Genomic DNA, 25,695 nt, shown 5'->3' on the forward strand with positions numbered 1-25,695 from the left:
AGAGGCTCTGAGTGCTGGGTCCATCCCAACCGCTTTCCTGGGTCCTTAGGAGCACTGGGTTGTGTGTGTAGGTGTGTGTGCACATATATCCTCGCTCTGTGTGTCTCATGGTGTCTGTGTGCAGATATGTGTCTGTAGAGCCATATTAAGCTCCTGTATGCCCTGCAAAGTACAAAAACATACAAGGGCATCCAGGAGGATGAGTGGTTTTAGAGACTGCTATTCATCCTGAGGATGAGAGCTGGAACTGCGTCAGCAAGCAGCTGCTCCACTGAAGTGTCCTTGAGCAAGATACTGTTTTTCCTATATCCAAAGATTCAGAGAAAAATGGAAGAACACAGTTTCTGCTGCTGGATAATTAAAGTATTGTAAATCAACTACATAACCTAAAAAATATTTTATTTTAAGTTCCTTAGTTCTGATGAGTACTGTACCTCAGCCTGCAGCAGCTCCAGACTGTAAGGCAAAAGCTAAGAAATACTGTTCAGTCTACTCAGTTACCACCTTAAAAACTTTCCCTATGTTAGCCGTAGTGCTAGCAGACTGAAAGTGCTGCAGTCACCTAACAGGAAAAAAAAAAAGGGTTTCCAAGACCTTATTTCCCCTGTATGGTTCAAAGAAATTCAACCAATAAACAATTAAGTGATGAGAAAAATGAGCACTCATTTCCTCCAAGCTGAGAGGAAGTATTGCCAACCTGATTGCCCAACTCCTCCCGCTCTTGTCTGAGCTGCATACATACCAAAGACAGCACTAGAGGGAAGAGAAAGGCTCTCAGTTAATATTTAACCAGGCTATGTAAAGACACAGTGAGATAGCTGAGCTTATGAGCAAATACACTCATGTGTGTGGGACAACAGTTTAATGGCCTAAATGTATGGTAATACCGCAGCCCTGAAGAGGCAGTGAAATGCTTAAAATGTACAAAACATGAATGGGTGAACCCTCTGAACTGCTCTATGGTGTAAAATGCCATACATATAATGCAATTTGTTGTGAAGTGTCAGTTATACTATATTTTATAAACTGAAGCTTAAAATGGAAATGTTAACTAATATTTCATCTCCAATTGCGCATTAATTTATTGGAATTGGTAAGACATCACCGAGTATCAAATATCACCAGCGGGTGGACAATTAAGTGTATTTAAAAAGTACACAGGTACATATGGCAGATTAAACTTCTGCAGAAGGCCAAATATATCCAGAAGTATAACCTCACTGTATACCCTGTTAGGCACAGATGCATTCATGGATATCTGCATGTATGTTAAAAAGAGAAGCCTTTGTTTTGTTTTTTTTTTTTGGCCTAGTTGGCATTACTTGAACCATGTGGCTCTGTGTGAGTGTGCGCATGCCTGTGTGTGTTGGTGTTTTGTATAGAAAGTGCTGCGTGCAGTAGAACGGGAATTTGGTGCCATCAGCACAGTGATGTCAGCACACAGACAAACAAAGCCAGAATCCAAACCCCACTCCAAACTCCCCACAATCCTGCTAGAAGCTGAGGGGGGCCCAACTCTGGGGTCCTGATACCGTGAAAGCACACATACACACATGTTAACATGGGTTTTCACACATACAGATGCACAGAAATGAACACGCATGCACTTGTGTTCACTAATCGGGAGGCCCACACATGAAACGCAAATGTACATACTTGTATTTGCAGTCAGCATGCACAGTAACGTACATTTAGTGTCTAATATACATACAGTTAAACCTTAGAGTTATATAAATACCCTAAAATGGTCATGATCAGCCTTAAAAGGGGATAAACCAAAAATATTTTAGCTTAAAAAACATCCTTTAACTCGGAAGGCAAAACCACCTGAAAAGCTATGTTTCTTTTCGAAATTTTAAAACAAACTGAAAAGCCTTTAAGAATCTGAAATTAACAGGGGATCGTCTTTTAGAAAAGAATGCAACTACTTATTTGTAGGAAAACACCTGTAAAAAAATGTATCTTTTGGTAGCTTTTATTAATTTTTTTGTCATTTAAGCCCAAATGCAAAGTCATTTGAATACCACTTTTTTGAGAACTACTCTGAAACAAGCCGTTGACACACAGGCGTTTGCTGTTGCTACCAGAATTCGACTTTGCATTGTGTGTCTGTATTAATTCTGTAACAGCCATGAGTGAGCAGTCAAATCAGAGACACACCTCTGTTTGCATTGGCCTGCCCCTCTGCCACGCTGCACCGGGCTCAGCCGCATGCTTTGCAATTTGGGGGGGTGAAATTACTGTTTTTCTGTTGTACTTCTTATGAATATACTGCGGCTGCACTAAAGGGGATATTAACATGAATATAATAATGTGTTTAGATAACATAAGGCTGTATGATCTCTAAGGGATCAGACAGAAAGAGAAATGCTGAAAGAAACGCACCTCTTTGATTTGTTTGAACAGGTAAGGCTGCTTGGTGAACATTTTCTTTTTTTAATCTGCACATAAAGATAATTAAACCAGGTAAAAACAGAAAGGTTAAAGCTTTTTCTCTGATAGTTTAAGGAATATAGAGTTCACACAGATGTTTTATGGCTTCTTCAGGTTATCATAAGTTCTTCTGATGTAAGATGTAAGACATGTATGTCTTGGACATCAAAATTTTATTGTACCCTGTGAAATGTTGTAATCCATGCATCAACTGTCTCTTCTGCAGATATGGCACTTTGTACATATTTATATGGGATTGGTTGCTGACTTCCATATTTATCTTACAAAATACTGAGACAGTCTCTCTTCTATAGCTGCTCACTGAAAAAAGGAAAAAAAAATGGCAAGACTCTCACAGGAACTTTGTCAAGCAGAATGTGATGTCACAGGGTCAAATCCCACCATGTTAGCTGGACGGTGTGCCACCGTATAAAGGAACTGTGCAGTTTTCTGTTTTAATGCTGCTGTAGTATTTCTTTGTTGAACTGTTACACAACAATTAGCTACTGTTGCTGTTTGTCTCAGTTCTTTAAATGCCCCTCTGTCCAAAACAGTCAGAGCCAAACTGGGGCTGGTAGTGTGTGTGCGTGTGTTTGTGTGTGTGTATGCATGTTTATTTGTGTGGCTTTTGCTTTCTTTTTTGGGGGGGTGGAATCAGGATAAGTGGGCATACTGGACCCAAACAGGTCCTCATTGTACTGATGGAGGAAGAACCCAGTCGTACTGCAAACTATTCAGCCGAGTTTGAAGTTGATGTGGGGGTGTATGCACTGTGTGTGCATGTGTGTATAGGTGCTTTTGTTTGTGTGTGTGTGTGTGTGTGTGTGTGTGTGTGTGTGTGTGTGTGTGTGTGTGTGTGTGTGTGTGTGTGTTTACAGTGTGCTGGGAGGCTTGGAAACTCTAGTTAAATGTGTATTGAGGGGGTGGATTTTATCTACCCCCATCCCTCTTCTTCATTCTGTCTATTTGTGTGTGTGCGTGTGTGTTGCAGAGGAAAGATAACAAAAGTTTCCTTTGACCCGTGTAATGAAGGAGTTCTTCATATTTAGATGGCTGCTGTTACTTTTGCTTCGGCCAAACTTTCACATCATTGAAAGGATCACTTTAAACTTTCTGCAAGTAAACTTCACTGCAGCACATGAGGGAGAAAAGACACCAAGTTACCGGGCCTGAACTGTATTTGTTGCCTGGTAACACAACCTTGGATCCAGAAACACTGGGAGCTATTGTGGGTGTACAAGGATTCACTGTGAACTCTGACCTTTTAGTCTCAGCAGCTTTTCACCAAGTCTGAGTGTTTTATAAATCTGCCTTCTGTAATTTCACAGGATTGATTTTACTTCTGCTATAAACACTGAATAGATCATCATATACGGTATTATCCTGCCATCGTCTATCATTGCACATGCTGTTTCAACCCAGACCTTTAACTACATACTGTGTATTAAAGAAAATTAACTAAATACTATGAATTAAAAAGGAAATAAACAACAACAGACTGCCGTCACATCACAGAAGTTCATGTCTCAGACAGTTACTTTGCATTTATTTCTGTATCATTTTCAGTGATGTAACTAGGGGTTGAAAATACACTCAAGAGAACCAGACAATACATGAACTGGATGGAACATGGGAACTGATGGGTACACACCCAAATACACACACCCAAACATGCACATACATGAGCACCCACACACACAGGGATTCTCATAGAGAGACACAGGAATGCCTTGGAGGGTGCCAGTCATGCCCAGCTTCCGCTGCGCTCCAAATTGAGCGTGGCACAGAGTGTATGAAGTCAGCCGTCTGGAAGAGAGCCAGGCATTGTTGCACCAAGCAGCTGGATGGTAATTACTAGGGAGAAGGGGAGAGTAGCTCTGCCACCTTCCCTCACTACTGTGCAATAGTAGTGGGGGAAGATTTATTATAAAACAGGGCTGAGTGAATAGTTATCTGCTGAGCATAAACAATGACAGGCCTTCATGAAGTGCACAAAATTTTTATTTACAGACATGATTATATAGATGACATGTAATGCAACACCAAAAACTGGATATCCAGTATTCACAAGGTGCAACAGTGTGTTTCCAATTGAGTTTACAAATGCTGAAATGCTGACCTGCAAAGAAATGAAAAGGGAAAATTATATAGTTGACTTGACTTTGTTCCTTTGGCTCCACCACCATACTGCAAATATACATATAGATATTATTAATTTAATTAAATTGTATATATATCACAGCTTCTTTTAATTGAGGGGATTATATAGCTGCTCTAAGTTTTTCCTTTTTATTTGGAAATGAGATAATTTCAGTTGGTTTTGTCGATTACATCAATCACAACTTTATCATCTCACAGAATTGTTCTTGCTGTCAGACCAGCAAAGATTTTAGGCCTCTTTGCAAGAAGTTTTCTTCACCAACAGCCAATTCTTTCACTGTTGTAAGATGAAGAACTGGTCTGAAATTAGAAGAAGCAGCTTTATTGTCATTGTATCAGTAGGACAAAACAATAAAATGATGTTGGCAACAGTCAGTCAAGCAGCAGAGAAACAGTAAATAAAAGTATATAAGTACAAAAATTAGAAGAACAAAGAAAATATTAATAAATAAAGACTACCGGTATACTAATCTTAAAAAAGAGAAAATTTATACAGTCGTGCCAGTAAATATATGGTATCCATATTGTGTATACAGTCATATACAGTCATTTACTGTAATCATGAGGCACAGTCACATTATTGCACATATTTCAGGGAACCGTCAGGAATTATAAACCGGTTCTGAACCAGCCTTCAGCTCATATACCGTTAATAAAAGATGAACCTCTGCTACATCACCTATTGGTTTGTGGGCTCCTTTAAAAGCCTGGAGTTCAACATTTTGGCATTTCCTTGTGTTCTGTTTGACTCTAAATGAGTCCTGCTGTATTAAAAAGGAAATTGGAAACTAACAGTATTTACCTCAGATTTTTTTCCACTGATAGAAATGCTTTAGTTAATGGCCCTTCATTGTATTCACAATGCAAAAGGCAAATTTACGTTTTGTACAAAAGAAAAACAAAACTGTAAAGAATATTCCTCCACTGTCATGAACCAGTTCAACTTATATCGGGGTTTAATCATCCACTTCATCTGTGCAGACATACCATGGTGTGTTTAGCAGTTTTAAAAATATCTGTTGTGTACATTATCTGGTCTTAAATCACAGATGAATATAGATAAAGTGAAATACATCATGCTGGAGGGAGACCGGGTGCATGGACGAGGGAGAGGAGGTGGAGCTCTGCAAACGTCCAGGTCTGAGGAATGTGTCAACTTGCTGTCAACTATGTGCTGCTTTGTCATGAGACCACAGAGCACTGGAAACACGTAAAAGCTGCCTTTTTCACACCTTCGAACCCTCCCGCCCTCCTTCTTCCTCTTCACCCCCCCCCCCCCCCCCTTTCTCTCTCTCTTCCCTCCACACACACACACACACACACACACTGTGGCAGCAGTAGCCAGGCCAGTGCTAGTGCAGCTGTGACCAGAACAATAGCATTCCTCAGGTTTTAAACGCTTGGCACTTAGATTCCTAACAGTCAAATTCCTGGCGGGTAGAAGCCGGGGGTTGCTATAGGACGCCAAGAGCTGTAAGAAGCCTTGTAAGGAGGCGTACAGCTGTAAAGCACTGTGTGATTTGGCTTTTTTATGAGGGATGGATTGGTGCATGGGGGGGCAGGGGTGAAGTTCTGTTGTCCCTCCTCACCTTCTTCTTCTTTTTTTTCTCAGATGTGACATTTTCAACACAGCAGTTGCAGCAGTTTAAGCTGAGAGGTCTCCTGTTGCTCTACCAGGGCATCATGTGTTGATAGAAGCACCTGCTAGGTCAATATGTGTGTCTTGTAATGCGCTTTTGGCACATGGGCTGCTGAAACTACACAGATGTGCTGAAAGTGACACATTACTTTAAAGAGTGTTAAATTAGGTGTTAACAAAGGACGCAAACAGGGGGTCGGTCGTGTTTATGTTTTTAGCAGGGAGATGCCGCTCAGCTTCTTTCTAACAAGAAAGATTATAAAAACACTCATTTCCAATTTTATTTGTTTTTATCATACAAAAAAAAAAAAAAAAAAAAGCTCTACAGTGTTTATGTTACTCATAGTTTAAGTTACACTAACATTAAAAAAGAAAGAGAGAAAATAAAAAGCTTATATTCAGTGGGCCTCACAACATGTGCACCTTCTCTGGTGGTTTGAGCTCACACAGCACTGAGCTGCCAAACTATCAGCCCATCTGAAATAACCCCCCAAAATAACGATTCTCTCATTAACCACGCCTGTTTCACAATTTAAATATAAATGAATCTAATTTAGAAAACCTCGGGCGCGATGAAGGGGACTCATTTAGAGCCAATCAAAAATTAATGAGGGCATCTGGAGAGAGAGAGAGAGTGGAGAAGGGCCCTGTGTGGCTTAACAGATACTGAAGTTAACAAGCTACTGTACTTTAAACACTGGAAAATCCCCATTAATTTTACATTTAATGCAGTACTGTATTCTGAATGGTGGAAAAGAGCTTTAATGTTCATTCAAACACATTTCAGTGACTCCTTCAGACTAAATCTTGGCCTTTCACTGTCAAGCCTACTTTATTTATAGAAACATTACACATTTCTTTTGGAGGATCTTATTTAAAAATGTTGGTGCATGTGTAAATCCGCTCTGAATTATCTATAATTGTAGCTCTACCTCACAAGTTTGTCTACTTTAAACAAATGTTCACTTTGTCACGTCCTCTCCCACAGCTACCGATCTAGTGGCTCGAGCAGATGCCAGCCAGCTCCCACAGTGACTGTTTGGTTTTGCAGGTTTAATTCCCGATGGGTTTGGGTCTAGAGTGATTAGGTTGAGCCCTAAAGGCCAGCGGGCTTGTCAGATGTCTCCACACATTAATGTCGTTCTGCTCACACCCTGAGCCGACAGCACAGCAAGGCAGAGGGGGAAAGAGAAGCGCTGATCTGGTGTGGTGGGAGGCGCAGAGGGATAAAGAGGAACTTCATGTTTAACTGTATTGTTATTTTATTGAATCACAAATTAAAAACTAGGAAGTTGAACCACTCAAACATTTTTCTCAGGAAGGAATCATGTGGTGGTGTTATTGATTTTAATTGTCCTTTAAAACCCTTTTTTAATTAAACTTAGGAGCATATTATGAGATTTTCTCTGGCTTCTGTGGTGAAGCAGTTGTGAGCTACGAGACTCCTTTCTGATGACTATCAGCTCTTTTCTGCCGATAAAAGCAAACTCACTGGTGGATGCTACCTCAACATTTTCTTTAGCCTTTAACCCTAAAACCAGCTGAGTGTCAACACAGCCCACTTTCCTCTGCTGGATTCAAACAAACTTGCATTGTGTCTGTGCACAAACAACTTCCTGAATGCAGACATGCAGCTTGTTAGTGGGTGGGGAGGGGGAGGGTGGACTACCCCCTTACTAAAAACTCTTCCTGCTTCTGACCTCCAACCTCATCCCACCCCACCCACACCCAACACTTACACTTTACACAGCATGGTGCAGCTATAGGAGAGGAGGAGTGGGTGATGGGAAGAGGGCATTAGACTTTAGTGTGTGCATAGGTAGAGGAGGTGATGTTAGACTTTAGAGTGGGGAGATGGCGGGGGAGAGGGGGGGACACTTGTGTCTTGTTCTGAAGGAGAAGAGAAATAAAGTGTTGGAGCTGGAGGGAAGAGGGGAGATGAGGAGACCTGCTGAGAGGGCAGCCTATACACTCCTCCTCCTTCCTGCTATACCTCTGCCTCTGTCCCTCTCTTCTTTTCCTCCCTCCTCCCCTCCTCTGTCTCCAGCCATGGGTGTAAAGTACATTACATGCTTGCTAATCAAACCTCCATTACAAGTTTGGAGGGAATGAAGCAAAATCTAGAGTGTTCTTCTTTGTTCTTCTACCTAACTCTTAAAACTCCCCTCACTTTTGACTTGCATGTAATATGCGTGCATTATTTTAGCTGTAATATGCAGCAAGTACAGCAGCAACATGACAGCATTTAAACAAACCACTAGGCACCTAAAATGCATTACATTGCATTTCTTCTTTTTTGTTTGTTTGTTTTTTGGTGTGACAAGCAATTAAATTTTCTAAAAAATGTATTTTGTCACTTCCTGCGTGACTTGGCAGTAAGAACAAAGCCACAACACACCATGTTTAAATAATCAGTGTCTTTAGTCTCTGTATGAACCACCTACCCCAATGTCTTCATCCCATTCGTTGTTAAAGTGACTTAAGTAGAATTAACAGTTCTTTAACTTTTTTTATGTTAGCTATAATTGATGCAAGACCTTTGGGCTTTCTGGCGATTCAATTGATTTAACTCTTTAAAGCCTGACCCAAGAAAAAATGGGCAGAAAATTCTAATTTTCTTAATCGGAGGTCTTTATCTGGCCCTTTAACAAATGTAAAAAAAAGATATATAATAAAAATATTTTTTGTATGTTTACTATCAAAATTATTGTTGTGCAAAAGATATCCATCAGGGGGCAGAGGACATGTATTGGATTGTGTTCAACAAGGTTTTTAACAAATATTTTACCATAAAATGATGAATAAAAGTGCTGAAAGTTGCATGTTATGAAAACGTGTTGCAATAAGATGTTGAAACCATGTCAAGACAGCAAAACTGAGAAAGATATTCCTTTTTCTATCCAATTATTGGAAATATGTTTAAAATCTTTGAAACCAACGGGACTTTTCAATTCATTTGTTTTTTAAATCAACACCAGAACAAACTGAACAAACACCAATTTGGGAAGTTATTTTATTTCATTGTCTCATCTCCTGGTTATTTTAATTTTCAAGTCCAAAACGAAAACAATTTAAATGCTTTTAACAATTTACAAATTCAACTTCATTCCAGAGCTTTAAGCCAGCTGGCGGCCCATCTGCGTGCATTGTTTTTTAAGACAAGCATCTTGTAATAAAAAACAGACCAATTTACTAAGGATTTTCTTTTAGCTTGGTTTTCTGTGGTTACAGGTGTGTGATATGTCCTTGAATCTCATCTTGGGAGGAATTTAACTAACATTTTTCCTGTTTGTTCGATAGCACTTCACATGAAAGCCTGGGGGTCAGCCTTTTATTATAATAATAATAATAATAATAATAATAATAATAATAATAATAATAATTATTATTATTATTATTATTATTATTATCTAAATTCTCTGAAGAACATGTCTGACAAAATTAGGTTTGGAGCAAGGTGTTTGGTAACATGAGGCAGACATAAATTTATGCTGCTAATGGGGCAATAAATCAGTTTAAAGGTACCACTGGTGTAAAATTTAAATTTTATGATAATTAATTAACAGTTTTACTCATACTCATAGAAGTCAAACAAACATGGAGTGTATCCTTTTCTTTTGAACCTTAATGCAGTTTCAGACTGGATCTTCATTTACAAGCAAATATAAGCCCAACTCACAGAAACTCAAATAGACCGGTGCACTGATTTGAATAAGCTATAAAAGCCATTTAAGAGCTCTGTGGTCAGCCAACTATTCAGACGATCAGAGGATGAGGTTTGCACCATACCACACTGGATCTACTGTACACAATAGCTGGACTTACATTTTATAACTGATACACAGCAATACAAAAGAGACAGCAGAGACAGTCTAACAGAAGTAATTATGCATGCGATAAACTGAAGCTCAATTATCTGTCCTAAGAGCATGAGCTTTCCTGGCATTAACTGGCAAATATAGAAATAATGTCCACTTTACTATCAGGTATTATATATAAAATACATTGGTAGAAGTGATGCTCTTGAGTCTGTAAAGAAATGTTTTATGACAAACTAAAAGTCTGATTTCATAGCATCTTTTACCACACGAAGACTGCGACTGCTGTATTACTGCCAAACCAAAAAGTGACAAAGGTTAGGTTTAACTGTTATTTAATGCTACTAATAATGTAGTGCTGCCTGTCCTAACCTCTCCTTCTGTGAGTAATTGGATTTAGCGAACACCTGTATGAGTGTAGATTGTTCAGAGGATTATGGCCCGGGAAGCCTTGAGTCACCACTAATTACCATCTTCCTCTGCCTGTATTTCACACACACAGTCCCTATATTTGCTCCTTGCACCAACATCAGAAGATTTAATTGATATTGTAAGGCCATTACTGCTTTACACACAATCCTTTCCAACAGTGATTTACTGCTTATGTCTTCATCATTTTGTTTAATGTTAAAACATGCTGCCTTAGTAAGAATAAGACATGATCATGTTCTAGTTCTGATTAACATTTTAAAGAAATGCACCTCGTGTTAAAGCTGTTGTATGTAGTGATGAGAGTTGTTTTTTTTTTCTTTTTTGTTTGTTTGTTTATCTTTTCCCTTGATAGTGCTTATGCAAAGATTAAATCGCATCCCTTTTTTTTTATTTGCAGATAAACTTCCAGAGATCCACAGAAGCTTGTTGGTCCCCTGTTGAGATAATGGCCATAATTTGCTTTGGTGCCTGCAGCCATACCACATGTCGTATCCTCCCAGTAAAATGGAAATACGGGCGGTCAGAAGTGTTAATCTGAGCTATTCAGATAGTTCACATGCAAAAAGTCAAATATGTTGTAGGTAAGTATTGAGCTTTACCATCTTATTTTCTTATTCTGTAGGAATTTTTTTTTTTTTTTTGGAGATTAGGCTTTTTTTGTTTGTTTATTTATTTATTGAGTGGGGTTTCTTTATACACAGAATAGCTGAGGTAAGAATCAGCACTCTGGTTTTGTGAAAAGTGACAGACAACAATTAGTTTGAACATGATGTACCATTTGTAAGAACATCTGTCATTCAGCAGCTCAGATAATAATAGAAAAATGTGTTTGTTTGACCAAAACAAGACTTAAAAGCATGTAAATAAAATTTAATTTATTTATTTGTTTACTGCAGCATCATCTAAGAAAAATCATCACTGAAGTCATTTTAAGGCTATGCAGGTTTATTTGTATAGCAAATTTAATGTACAACACAATTCACAATTCAAAGTGCTTTACATAAAATATTAAAAGAATTACAGCAAGAAGCATTAAAAGTAGATTAAAAAGAAACCTCAAAAAGAAATAAAAGCAGTTAAAGACAAAATAAAAAAAAGCTAAAGTAAAATAAAATAACATCATTTAAGACTCTGCAGTAAATTTCACTTGCACAATAAACCCCACCATAGAAGGTTTAAGCAACACCACAGGACTAACTTTCCAACCTAAAAATTCCATCCTTCTGACTTTTTTTGATGGGAGACTGACATTTATTCATGTATCCATCATTTCCCTTCAGTATCCCAAGGCAGAGAAACCACAATTCAGAACTTTTGTTATTCCTGCCCATGGCATCACGTTACAGCGGTGTTTCACTTTATGGTACTACATCACACACCAGCAACTGGATATCAACACATTGGCTGTTCTGAACAAACACCATAGCTAATTCAGCAAAGAAACCCAAGAGAACATTATTGGAGGAAGCGAAGAAAACAAAGAAAAAAAAGTTACAGAGTAAGAGGTAAGACAAGAGTCAACATCAGACTGACTTTTATTGGCTGGGGAGAGCTCAGAGAAGAGACAGGATGCAAAATGGATGCCGAATTAGCCTTCGTTAGGGGGCGTATAGTTCAATAGTGTTGCTTTAAAAACAGCTGAATGTCTTGAACATGTTTTGCACACAGTCCGATGTCCAGCATACTTTGGTGAATAACTTGATTACCCTCCCATTCATGCACATTAGGACAATGACGGTGGTCCAGTTTAATGGTCACCTCAGTTTTATTGTCGATAGACTCAACTGTTCAACCACAGTAACTTTGATGTGCAAATTTAACACAGTTAGACCAAAAGCGTTTGTGAGAGTTGGGTCCACTGGACTGTTGGGTTTACAAATGTTACTTTATCAGTAAATTTCTTTTTCAGCTCTCTTTCAGCACTCGTGCTCATGAATTATGGGGGTAATTCCTTAATAATTTTGATTTAAAAAGTGCATAGAAGGTTACAGCTCTGATTAATTTCTTTATATTCAAAATTTGTATCCTTTAGCATCTACTAAGCTGTATAGGCTTAAAGAAATTAAGTTGACTTATCATTAGTTGTGCTTCGATCAGGAGATGAAGTGATGATGTTAGCCTCAAAGAAAAAAGTTGATGGAAAGTTTGCAAACACATTTGACTTTAACACTGCAGACTGCTCGTTGTTACCAGTGTCAAAGATGCATAAATAATCATTTTTTTCTTTCAATAAAAAAAAAAAAAAAATAGATACAACTGCCAGGTTGTTAAAACAAGTAATTTCTTACAGTTTATTGTGGTTTATATCCTGTTAGTACACTATTATGAATAGTATTGGACTATATGATTGAAACAGCTCGAGGCCTTGTTGAGGAGTAAACCAGTGACACTGGATAGACAGAGGAACTGAAGAGGAAAATCTCCCCTCTGAAGTTGTTTCTCAAGCTCTCTAAACCTGCCTTTGTAAGGGGAAATGGAAACAATCATACAGCCTCATTATGTGCAGTAACATGAATATGGGTCAGTAAGTCAGCAAAGCTGGTGACCTACAGCCAAGTTGTTGGAAAAGAGAGGAGGATTCAGGGAGAGTAAACAGTGTGTAATAATTCAGGTGAAGGAAGATAGGGGAGACTGACATGGATGGAGAAATGTTCTCAGTCCCACAGTGAAATCTGAGACAGCAGTGCAGCTGTTGACTGAGGAGACAGGCAGAAATAGGGAGTGTGTGCGTTTGCGCAGGTATTACTCTTGTCAACTGGGACCTACATCTTTTTACGTAATACTGGGACTTATCCTCCTTATGAGGAGACATGGCAAGTCCCCATAATGTAAACTATTAGTTGTAGTCGTGGTTAAGTCACCAGGAACTGAAGTCAATGGAAAGTCCTCTCAATTCATGAATACACAACTCTGTGTGCATGCGTTTAGATGAGTGATGAACAGACCAGACTTGTCCTGGAGTGAAAGAGCTCCAGTGGCTTAAAAACACAAATAGACACTCATACAGATACTCACACACACAGGCAGGTAATACATCATGGTTGTGGGTGAGAATGAGGAAGAGGAGAAGGAGAGAAGACAGGGAGGGAGAGGCAAAGTGAAAAAAGAAGGGATGGATAGATGAGAGATGGTAGGGAAATATGGGGTAAACGGGCACCCAGTGGGGGATGCAGGGGAGCAAGAAAGGCCAACGGACAGTTCACTCAGCCCAGCTGATTTATCTTAGCGACCGAGACATTGATTACATTATTAAAGACACATTGTCACTGCTGTAAAAACTCTGTAAAGATCACCAATTAAACAAAGTCTGGTGTGTAATAAAATATATTTTTTTTTAGATTTAGTCGAGCCCATTACAAGTCTAGATGATATGATTTTCATCTTAAACTGTAACTTTAGTCTCTCCAGAGGAGAAAATCTGTGTTTTGGCAAGTAAGTGATAACACACACACAAAAAGCTGAACATAAAACAATAAATGAATACTTACAAGAAACACACAAACAAAATGTTTTTTAAAAATACTAAAGATAAAAGCTCATATAAGTGTAGCAGTGCATGACAACACTGAGATTTCTCATCCATCAGCTTTACACGACGTTAATCAAAATTTGAGTTTCATGTCCTTCACTTATTCACAATTAAAAAAAGATTTTTTGAATTATCCACAAATCACAATGAAAAATACTAGTTATCCAATCAAATGACTTATTCCTACTCCCAGTTATTTTATTCAAAGATAATTGTTTGATGTAATGTAATAATTTATGTATACTCTACCATTTATTAAAGTTATGTTATTATAAATATAACAAGTCAGATTAATATTTAAAAATGTAAAATGTCAACTATTCAACAAAACTATTGATAAAACTCTCTTTGCTTTATACAATATTTATTTATGAGGAAAAAAAGAATATTCACTACCAAATATATAGTTTAAAATAATTCTCTGTTTACAGTAACAGGAGAAGTAATGGGTCCATTTTACTATAAAACAGATGAGATGGATTAAAACAAATGCTCATGAACTACAATAAAAAAAAAAGTCAAATGAACAGGGCCAAATTCATTAAAAGTTGTAAACAGGGGCATTCCTGAAAGGCAAAAAAGTTTTAGACATGTTACTGGACAGATATCCTTTTTTTCTGTTTGGTTCAGAACTTTTTATATTGCACCACAAACCAGTTCTCTTTTAAAACTATTTCATTTCAGCACCAACAAATGGACACTAACAATTTGTGAAGATGACAACTTCTTAGTGGAGTAGCATCACTTTATAATTTAGGGTGAAACAGGTGCAGTTAGACTTTAAAACTGTGCCCAGTGTTACTTTAAGTCTCAGGGTAGCAAGATGCAAGGGGGGAGGAAGTGAGTGATGGACAGCTAGTGGGAGGGGAAGGGAGAATGGGGGATGGAATGATGGAGAGAGGGTGTATAGTGCAGCAGAAACTTCCCATGCTGGCCTCCCAGTGTGGCTACGTAATGAGGGCAAGGGACACACACACACACACATGCACACTCTCAGACACACACTCAGGGCTGAGCATGGCCCCACGGCTGATTAGCGGCACACAAAGGCCCCAAACAGAAGTAGCAGAGGGCACACAATGGGAGCAGGGCCTCAAGGCGTGGTTTACTTCTGCCCTAAGGGAGGGGGCGAGAGAGGTAGAGGGACAGAGAGAGGCGAGGAAAGAGAGAGAGAGAGGATCCCACTGAGTTGGACAGGCAACCAAAGTTGGGTGTGGGGAGGTGGAGGGGGTTCAGTGGGGTTAGAAAAGTGACAGAAGCGGAGAGGAGTTTTGTTTGTGTGCTGATAAAGACATGCTGGAGTTCTACTGAGTTCTATTTGCAGTGGCTGCTGCAGTGTCTGGAAAACAGGTGAAGGTTTCAGCATCACAGCTGCTGCTTTTCCACCTGAATGTGTTTTATATATGAAGCTTAGTTAGAAAAACCCATGAAGGAGAGTGAAAGCAGATTGATGCAGTGTACACAACAATCTCAGTAATTTGCTCACACTCATCTAGAAGTTATGTTTGGCTTTTTATAACTTTCTGGGTCAACTGATTACATAACATATCTCTTGAAAAAAGAAAATAAGCATAAATTGTAAAGTTTCTATTTCTAGAGGATATAACATACTCAAACAGGCTCAAAAATGTACCTATACCTAGTTAGATTATCAATTTCTTTGATGGGAAAAACTCTAAAATGTCTTTAAACATGTTGAGGCTGGTTTGCTTTCTGTTAAGGATCATAACTAAATCTGTCTCTGTCTCTTTTCACACAAGTTTTTGTCAGCTTTCATTAAGTTGACAAGCAAATAGCTAGTGTAGCTAGTGCAAGTTCATTCTTCCCATGAACTATTTCAGTCTTCAGTTCATTAAGTTTAAAATAAATATTTTACATTCTTATTTCACAATTTAAATTTTGAGTTAATTCATAGTTAAGTTCATTTCAATTATTATAACCTATTATAAGCGCCAAAGTAGCAAAATTGCAACAAGCACCAGGCCATGCCTCCAGAAAGAGAGCTTAAACCTGTTACCACTTTCCACTGCCAGATGGCAGACATGTGAACCGGCTGGCCATCAACAACTGGCTGCAGTCATCAACGATCGGCCGCCACTGCATTACCCGTCATCCCAAAGTAAAAAAACCTATAACTAACCAACTAACGTGTTGCTGGAAAGCCATGCCCCTGAAGGGCAGTGTTCTCTGGAGCTTTTGAGGCTTTTAGGGGGTCTTGCCCTTTCCTGACAACTTTTTTTTTTTTTTTTTGTAATGGCAATGACTTGCGGATATCGTTTCAAAGTGGATGGATGCTTCAACTCCACATGCCTTTTCAAATTAGAAGTCATTGAGGCAAATGTTCTAACTTGCTTTTTAACTGCAAGCAAACAAAACTTGCATAGAAATGTAGATTTTTTTACTGTCAGAATCTTCTGCAGGCAGTAGGTAGTACAGAAAGTATGTGATGCTCATGCTGCGTCTGCAGCTCCTCTCCTTTCACCTCCACTTCCATTTCTGAGCGGGACTGCACCAATGTTGTGTTGTAGGTTTGTTATGCTACAATACGCAATGCATGGCTGGTAACAGTTGGTGTAGTGCCGGTGAAAATATAGGCAGTGACTGTTACAGGACCTCACATAATCCAAATAAGTTCATGTTCTTTATTTAAAAACGTGCTGCGTTCAGTTCAGCGTTCACAGAAAAATGAACGTATTCAATTAGCGCATTCAAATGAACGCATTCATTTTTCATGCACAACACTGCAAATAGCAGAATGAGAAAGTCCAAGCAGTTAAATGCAGACCTAAACCAGTCAAACATGGCTCTTTGTAAAATTTATCAACATCTGCTGTTGCCAGTATCATCAGATTAATCTCCTATCTGTTAGCAGAAGTGATTGGAAGGTGTAACCAGTAATGGAGGAAGTATTTAAGTAAAAGTATAAATAAACAGACAAATATATATTGTAGTAACAGTAAAAGTACCTCATTAACCTTTTTATTTAAATAAAAGTAAGTACTTGTATCTAAATTTACTTAAAGTATTAAAAGTAAAAGTACTTGCTGAATGTAATGCATTGATCTACAATATAATTAAGTGTGCTGACTGTATACATATCTTAACACCTCAATAGTAGGAGCTGTGCTTTTTTAATGAATGAACAATGATACAGATGAGGCTACTGGGAAAACTTGAAAAATCTCATATCAATTATTTGAAAGGTTATTGTTCTTATCGTGTTTACCCTGTGTGAAATAGTTCACAGTTGGATTTATGATTCTATGAAACAGGATTCTTTTTTTTTTTTTTTAAGTGGTGACCTGTAGAGTTAAATGCCATTAACAAAAAAGAAGACTGACTCTAGAATCCATTTGAGTTTTTTTTTTTCGTTACCAACGGTTAGTGCTACTGCTGCCGCCTCTGAGGGTGAAAACATTACCTACCCACTTTGATTGGTTTGGTGGACCAATTCCCTTATATTATAGATCACATAAATCCCTTCGGGAAGAAAGAGAATTTGTTTTTTGATAATGACCGTGGGACTATAACTGACATTATTTTGCTTATCAAACGGGTATTTACCAAAATGATAAAATAAACTTCAGACAATATTTTATTATCATGAATTTCTGTTACTTTTGGGAGTGATATGAAGGGTGTGAATCTGAAACATTAAACTCCCTGTTCATAGCAGCGGTTATATAAAGACTATTGGATGGCCCATGCAACAAACAATGAAACCCACAATGTGACTAATGTTTAACACAACCCACTAAATGTAGCGGAGAAAAAAGGAAATATTTGCTGTAAATCAACTTAAGTAAAGTACAAATACATGAAAAACATGCTTGAGTAAAGTAATGAAGTACTTGTAATTTGTTAATTCCACAACTGTGTGTAACCACTTTGTCTGGAAGGAGGCCCAAATTTTTAACTTTGTGGAAACTGGTCTGCTATGAAGTGGAGGCAGGTGGAAAAAAATGGTGTTGCTATCTGCAGTTAAACATCTAAGTAAAATATTTACCCCCATTTTGTTGCTTCACAACATCTTCTTTATTTTTTGAGAAGTTCTGATTAAAACACCAATATAAGAATTACTGCTATTGACCCAAAACAACACTTACATGAATCAAATACTCATAATGTTGGAGTGAAGTGCTCAAGAACATTCTTCTCTTCGGGTAGTATGATAATATTACTCTTGAACTTTGCAGTATTGCAGAGATTTATGGTGACAAGTATTGCAGTAGCTGTATATGGTAACAAAATCAAAATTATAAAAAGAAATTCTTATTCATTCGGGTTGAGGCAGTAACATAAAACAAAATCACAGGCCTGAACACTAAAATGTCAAATGATTCTTTAAGGAAAGTTTTACAACAGAACGTGTTAAAAGCTTAAACATAATCCCACCAGCTCTTTGCCCAAACACATCTTTCTTACAGAGAATGAACATTATATGTAAATGTCTAATGAACATGTTCCTCTTTTCACAGAGGAGCAACGGTCGCTGTAATCTCAGCTGTTCAATTAGCTGCACTGACCAGGATGCCACCAACACTTCATTTACACAAGGCTGAAGCAACAGAATTAACCTTTTTCTGTTTCTGTCTGTCCCAAATTCCCTTTCTCAAACAGAGATAATGTAGCAGAAAACGTAGCCTTTTAGATTTTTATTTTATCATTAATTTCACCTTAAACACAGATGTTTTTATAATATTTACTTAGAAGCAACAGAAAGACAGAGGGGGGGATTGAAAAAAAGAGTGTGTGTGTGTGTGTGTGGGGGGGGGGGGGGGGGGGGGGGTGGTTGGAGGTACAAAATCTACAAAGACAATTTAGCTTTTCCAGTTTCTCTTCCTGTTTTTCCAATTACTTAATGCTATTTAAATAAATCAGAGCTGAGACACACGCACACACACACACTTACACACACACACATTAACGGTCCTCAGCAATGAAGAGGCTCCTGAAATATGTCACGCAGTAATTGTATTTGATAAATCATAAAGGGAGCCCATCAGAGAAAAGCTAGCTGTATTAAAATGATAAACTAGACAATTATGAAAAAATCCCTGGCCTTTAATTTCCTAAACACACTCTAGAGAGGGGCCGTTTAAGCTGCAGCGATTTGACGAGATCCTCAACACATTCTCTCCTCTCAGACAAACTGAATTACACCACAGGCCTCGGAAATGTCTGTAACATTAGCAGGACATCTCAGATCCACGCTCACTTATGGTTAATGTCTCCTCACCACGGTGATCTGTAGCTTCAGAGGACATTTGTCCAACAAAATATGATGCTTATACTTAAATAAAAACTATTCGTGCCTTAAATGTCTGAAAAGTACTTGCTAACATTATGTAAAGATTTTCACATGCGCACCATGCAGAGTGCTGAAATGTTCCAGAGATGTTCCAGAGTCGTGGCATTCACGCCAGACTTCTTGCAGAGATTTTTTTATCCAAGTCTGTGGTACAATCCCTGGAGACAATATATGAACGAGTCAGCAGATATTCTGGAGCATTTGCTGTTTCTGCACACATGACCATGTGTTGCATCTTCTTCCCTGTATTTCCATCCACGAGAGCACATCTCCAAGTGATGTGCTTGTAAATGAGAAAAAAAAAAAAAAGGCAGGAGTAAACTGTCTGGTTTCTTCTTTATGTGTTAAAACATCTCTTGTCAAACTGCCCCTAACATATAAAATTGTTTTGATTCAAACTTACTATAAAAGGAGCAGGAAATTGAACCACTGACAGTGATTGAATGACCACTCCTCCACCCTTGCTACAGTCACAGTCAGTCATCTGTGTTTGTAGCTAAAAGCACAAATAAACAGTAGTAGCTGACTAAAAATGAGACATCACCTGTTGTGTTTAATAGTTTTGAACATCAATGGAGCTTTTACAGGGATAAGATACATTAGAAAGTAAGTTTTAAAGCTTAAAATCTTGTACCTGAAAATCAATGTTACAGTTTCATTGGAAAAAAAAATTATCCATGTACGCTTACCTCTCAGTCATGTGTCACAGCACAGACGAAAATGTCTAAGAGTATGAACATAGAACGAATACAGTAGAGTTTATGTAAACACTAGCACAGTGAGGTACTGCAGTCTGGCTAATTAATCGTATTGTTTAGTAATGTACTAATACATTACCTGACTCTAAAGGCAATGTATAGGCAGGTATAGGCAATGGATGGAAGGGTATTATGTAAAGAAAAGTAAAACTTTATACATTCACTTCTTATTACAAATTTCCCAGCTGAGCTATTGCTATTATCTTGGAAAAAGTCAACACTTCTCGTTTATATTAAAGTTTCATAAAACTAGAAATCTTTTATACTTTAATCTAATACATAATACATTAATATAGATTTTCAGATGCAGTGTGTTTCCTTTTCTTTATTATTTGGTCTCATTATAAAATGACAATTCATAGTCTGAGAACTGATATTGTGTCAGATTGTTGGCAGTCAGATCTGGTATCATGTTGATGTAAACTTCACTCAGCATGCTTCCAGCACTAAACCTTCTACTGTCACAGGGATCACATTAACTCTTTGAGGCCCAGATTTTATTTCTCACGGTTGCGTAAAAGTCTCATCCCTCGCTGGCTCCTTTGGTCGAGACAGGCATGACGCGTGAGATCTGCACCACAAAGAGTTAAATAAAAAAATCTGATCTCTGGGTTCCTCATGTAAGTTCAGCCCGACTCTGTGTGTGTATGGGTGTGTGGGGGTTGTAGGTGCTTCTGTGTAAAATAACACGGAAAAGGTGATTTTCCACTATAGTGAGGTTTCCACACTATGTTTCCCGAGGCAGCGGCAGAAGCATGATTGAATTTTGTGTATGTGTGTGTGTGTGTGTGTGTGTGTGTGTGTGTGTGTGTGTGTGTGTGCGTGAGAGAGAGAGAGGGAGAGAGATAGAGAGAGAGAAATAAAGAGAAAAGGATAGAGCTTGGTCTGACCAAGAGACTTCATCCCCGTGTAGCTCCACTAACCTCCACCAGTTTTTTATCTTTCATTTCAACTGTTGGCTGAATTAAGATTTCATTATGTGCCAATAAAGTGAGCAAAATACATTTAGTTTTACTGCAAATGTGTTTTGTAACATAAAATGATGAATATTTTTCCTCAAAAGCAGACCTCCTGGAGATTTTAAAATGTATAAACCTGATTTTATTGTAAAGGAAAGAGGAAGACAAAGTCACATCCACCTGTCTTTCTCAGACACTAACTGATTCTCTCCCTGTAGGTGATGCTGATGATGTAACATCAATCCAGCAGAAGAGAAGAGGAAGATGCAGACATTTCACACACACATAGACACACATATCAGAGTAAATGGAAGTGCAATGTCAGGGGTGGGAACCCTTTCCAGGTGAATAACACCTGATTATACTGGATCGAGTTAAACTGGAAGGACATGGATAGAAGTGAAAATGATGCTCCAGCTGGAAAACTCTCATAAAAAAGACTAAATAACCTTGAAATAATGCAGATAAAAACATGCTTTGGAATATTTATTTTTGCAGGTTTAGCAGTATGTGGTGTTTACATTTACATTATATTATGTGAAATAATTCTCTTGTGTGCATTTTGTCATTATTTTCTTAAGTTCACGTATCTCTTCTTTCACTTTCCACTTAATTTATGACAGAGTTGTGTATTTAAATGTCACTTAATTATGTCCATTTTACTGAAAAACATAACTCAGATCTATTTTGAACTATTTGGTTTTGTTTGTTCTTCAAGATCAGAAAAAAAAATTACACCCCTTTTCCTCCCCTAGTCTCAGTCTTTGAACTGTTGTGGGGATTGAGGATAAACACTTTCAAGGATAACTGTTCTATAATTGCTCTGTGATTCTTTTTTTATACTCTTATTCACACTGAAGGAATACAAATAAATTATGTTTTTCTGTGGCCAATTATGTTATCCATAAACCTGTTATTAAGGCCGTACTTTACATTTAACCCGTTTTCCCCTTAGTTGTAGATCACTGTTATCATCCCACCAAGACATGAAATAAAAAAAATAGTTTTTCCCCCTTTTTCTCCCAAGATAAACATCCTTTGTTGTGTATTTGTGCAGTATGTTATTTATAATGTGTTTCCTGAATCATTTTCTTTCATCAACTTCTTTTGATTTTCCTGAGATATGATCAACTAATGTGTTGGTATTTTAAATCTTGACAATATTAATTAACTAATTTGTTTCTGTATCATTAAACAACAAGAACCGATGAGGACTGTTAAATCATAGCACAACACTTTTAAAGTTTTCAACATGCTTCAGGTGGTTTGGAATCATTTCATTGTCCCATGGAGAAGAGATAAGTTCAAATATTGACTCTATTCTTTTTGTATTTGTTTCTTTTGTTTTTGTTGTTTTCTTTTATAGCTCGGTTAGCTAAGCAGTTGTTCCTCAGCTGAAGGATTAGTGGTTCAATCTCTGGTCCCGGCATCTCTTCACCACTGAGGCATTGTTATAGTGTTATAGATTTTTTTTCTTTTTTGTCCAGAGAAATTCACATTTCTTACTTTCAATATTTGTTACGTATAACCTTTGTAAATCAGCTGGTGTTCCCCTATGATCAAATGCTTATTGATCTTCTAATACAGGCTACTACATAATAAACATCATCCACATTTGATATATCTCTTTAGATTTATTAAATGGAATAGATTTATTAAAATGGGATGCACACATTAAAAACTTCCCATAGCGTTTATCCTTTTTTTTTCATGTCATCAGTACAAAGATTCAATAATTTTTAAACACATTTAAATGAACTAAATTGTGCTCCTGGCTACTCGCAGCAGTGAGTGTAATTGATCACATAGCTGTGGTCATAACTCACATTCGTACGGGGAAACTAACACCCAGATCATGTATGTGTGTGTCTGTGTGAGTCATTTTAGACTCTTTATGTTGCTTCCTTCCCCTTCTGTCTCTTTTCACCTTCCCCATCCTCGATGCCTCGGGGGATGAAACTGACTCAGTTACATCAGACCAAACAACCCCCCCGCCTGTCTTTAGCCCTCTCACATATGCACACACACATTTGTTTGTCCACACTCTAGAACCACATTAGTGTGTTTGACCTTATTGATTAATTGTTTTCTATTGATACAAATCAGGATGATCCATCATTGATGTCTCTGTTTACGGGCAGAGATGAGTTGATAGTGATGGATAACAGATTAATCAGTAAACACTGTGAACTAAGAGCACGGGCACACACACACACACACACAGACATGAACACAGTGTTTTGGTGGATTTCAGATTTAGACTAAAGCTATTAGTTCACAGCTTGTTTCTGCTTTAAAACAAATTTCAAAGGTTCATTTTGATGTAAAAACAAAAGAAAAATGTAAAGAGAGTATGTAAAAACAAACAAAAAAGAACAGATTACCTGTAAACCAAAGTGTAGAGAAACACACCAACTTACATAAATAAACAGATATTAATGTTACGTATTGTTTATATAGGATCCCTTACAGAGTTGAATGATGTTAGACTGTCTCAGCATTACAACTGGGAGGTGAACATACATGAAATTCTAGTATTTGCCAAAGAAGTCCACAAGAATGATTTTTCTATCCCAAGTACACGCGTGCAATTTTGTTCCTGTCAACCCCATCACACCCCTTCACTTCCACCCACCCGTCTTTTTTAGAGATTCATGTTTATTAATTCATGTTAATTAATTTTATTAATTAATATTTTTTAAGTTAGGTATTGGAAAGAGTAAATGAAAATTTGTTGATACTTGATTAATTTAGCAAAATAAGCACATTATGCTTAATTGAGGCATATTTGTCCTTTTATTTAAAAGTTGATGTGACTGATAAGGTCACAGGATCAGCTTTTCAAATTTTGTTCTGATGTAGAAAATGAAGATCCTAGCTGTTTATAGAAAATAAACATAACCAATACTCACTCTTTAATTAAAACTGTCAAAATAAAAATAAAAAATTCTGATGACCTCTGAGTTTCTGTCTTCAAGAATCAAGGCCATTGGCTCTGTTTGTGTTATTTTCCTCATTTTATTATTATTTTTTTCAATTAGCAACCACAGCTCTGTTTTTTTGCAGCCATGTAAAGTGTATCCTGTACCACCATCTTCTGACAGCAATGTAGCTTATTCACTGATAACTGATGCTCACTTTCCATTCAGACTTACATTAGCCAAGTTAAAAAACAGGGAATTAAATGAAAAAGTAGTAACAGTCAGTAGCACACTGCTAGCTGTGTTAGCTATGGCCTAACCTGCAGTATGGAGCTCAGTTTGTTGACTGAGGACACTTGAACATGTGGAACAGGGAAATAAACAACCCTGTAATGAACAGACAACAAAATCTGTGAACAGTGACTTAGTAGGTGCTCATCAGGAGCTGAATGAGTGATTTCATACTAGGGCCTGTGTGATTCTTGCTTGCTTCTCATAATTATTGACTAATAAAAAAGTAAAGTGGCAAAAAGCTTCTAAACTCTTTTCACAGAACTTTGTTTTTTGATGCCCATTAGAAACTGCTAAATTAAACATTAACTCAGTTTAGCATTTGTGGAGCATTCCTCCTCCTCATAAATTTGATTAAATATGACTTAAAAAAAAATTATCTTGATGAGAGAAACAAGGTTTATATACAGAACAAATTGCAGAATAATCAGGTTTAACTGTAACAAGGTAATGTGAATCCACTTGTAAACAGATTTAGTTGAAGGTTTTGTGACTTGTAGTGTTCTTTTTTTCTTTTTCATTTATTGTTTTCACTCTAGTCTCTGGACCAGTGGAATGATGGGATGATCTGGTGAGTGTGAGAGTGTCGCAGAGAGTATTTGCTGGCACCCAGAGCATCCTTTGTGTTGCTGGAATTAACCATGACTTGTCACGTGTAACCGGCTGCTAACCTCCAACCCCATTCAGGAACCATCCCCTGTTTGTGTAAGTGTGTATGTGTGTGGATATGTGCGTACGTGAGAGAGAAAGAGGTCAAGCTGTCACAAACACAAGCAAAATCATTGTTCTCAATAGAAAAACACAGTTGCACTCAACCAGTTCTAGCACACATGTACTAGTCTGGCTTACACTGGATCCCACCTGCAGGTTTTGATGGGACACTGATCAATCTGCAATTACTGAAACAAAAACACATACAACAGAGCTAAATTTTAGTTCACATTTTGTTTCACACTGTTCATTCATATTAAACTTTTACCAAACAAGAATTATAATTAGAGACTTTTGTGGGGTCTTAAAGGAAATATCTTTCAAAAACATATTACAGTCAAAACTTTGATCCTTTTCCATGTTATAGGTATCTAAATCACTTCATTTTCAACATTACTACTCCTCGGCAATTATGTTTTTGCATGTGTTCTCACAAAAGAAAATAACAAAAGAAAAACGAAAAGACAATTAAAACCAAAAACAAAATACAAGTAAGATCGGTCAATAACGGTTGAAAGTGTAGAGAGGAGACAGTTATGTTTGCAGCTTGTCAACAACTGAGCTGATGATGCAGCATAATAAATCAGCAGGTAACATACTCAAGGTGTTGTATCTGTATCTTTTAAAGATGCACCATTTAACTTTTCGACCTCAAAACTTCATGTTCTGGGCTTGTTTGATGGCACAGTGACATCTGTTATGTACATTTCTGGCACAGTCACCATCCAGGGGC

The 25,695-nt window shown here is 37.6% G+C and overlaps 1 long non-coding RNA gene across 3 annotated transcripts in view; it reads left to right on the top strand.

The window, feature by feature from the left end:
• LOC121653678 overlaps window positions 1-23,995 on the top strand; it is an 88,143-nt gene extending 64,148 nt beyond the window's left edge. For 2 of the 3 annotated variants that reach the window (XR_006012835.1, XR_006012834.1), the window contains 2 exons: window positions 10,880-11,063; window positions 21,258-23,995. This is a non-coding gene — a long non-coding RNA (uncharacterized LOC121653678). Of the gene's footprint in view, window positions 1-10,879; window positions 11,064-11,762; window positions 11,944-21,257 lie in introns of those variants that run through there. The other variant, XR_006012836.1, reaches the window with a different exon arrangement.
• Window positions 23,996-25,695: the final 1,700 nt, after the last annotated feature.

This window comes from Melanotaenia boesemani, chromosome 14, assembly GCF_017639745.1.
Source record: "Melanotaenia boesemani isolate fMelBoe1 chromosome 14, fMelBoe1.pri, whole genome shotgun sequence".
NCBI classification, from domain to species: Eukaryota; Metazoa; Chordata; class Actinopteri; order Atheriniformes; family Melanotaeniidae; genus Melanotaenia; species Melanotaenia boesemani.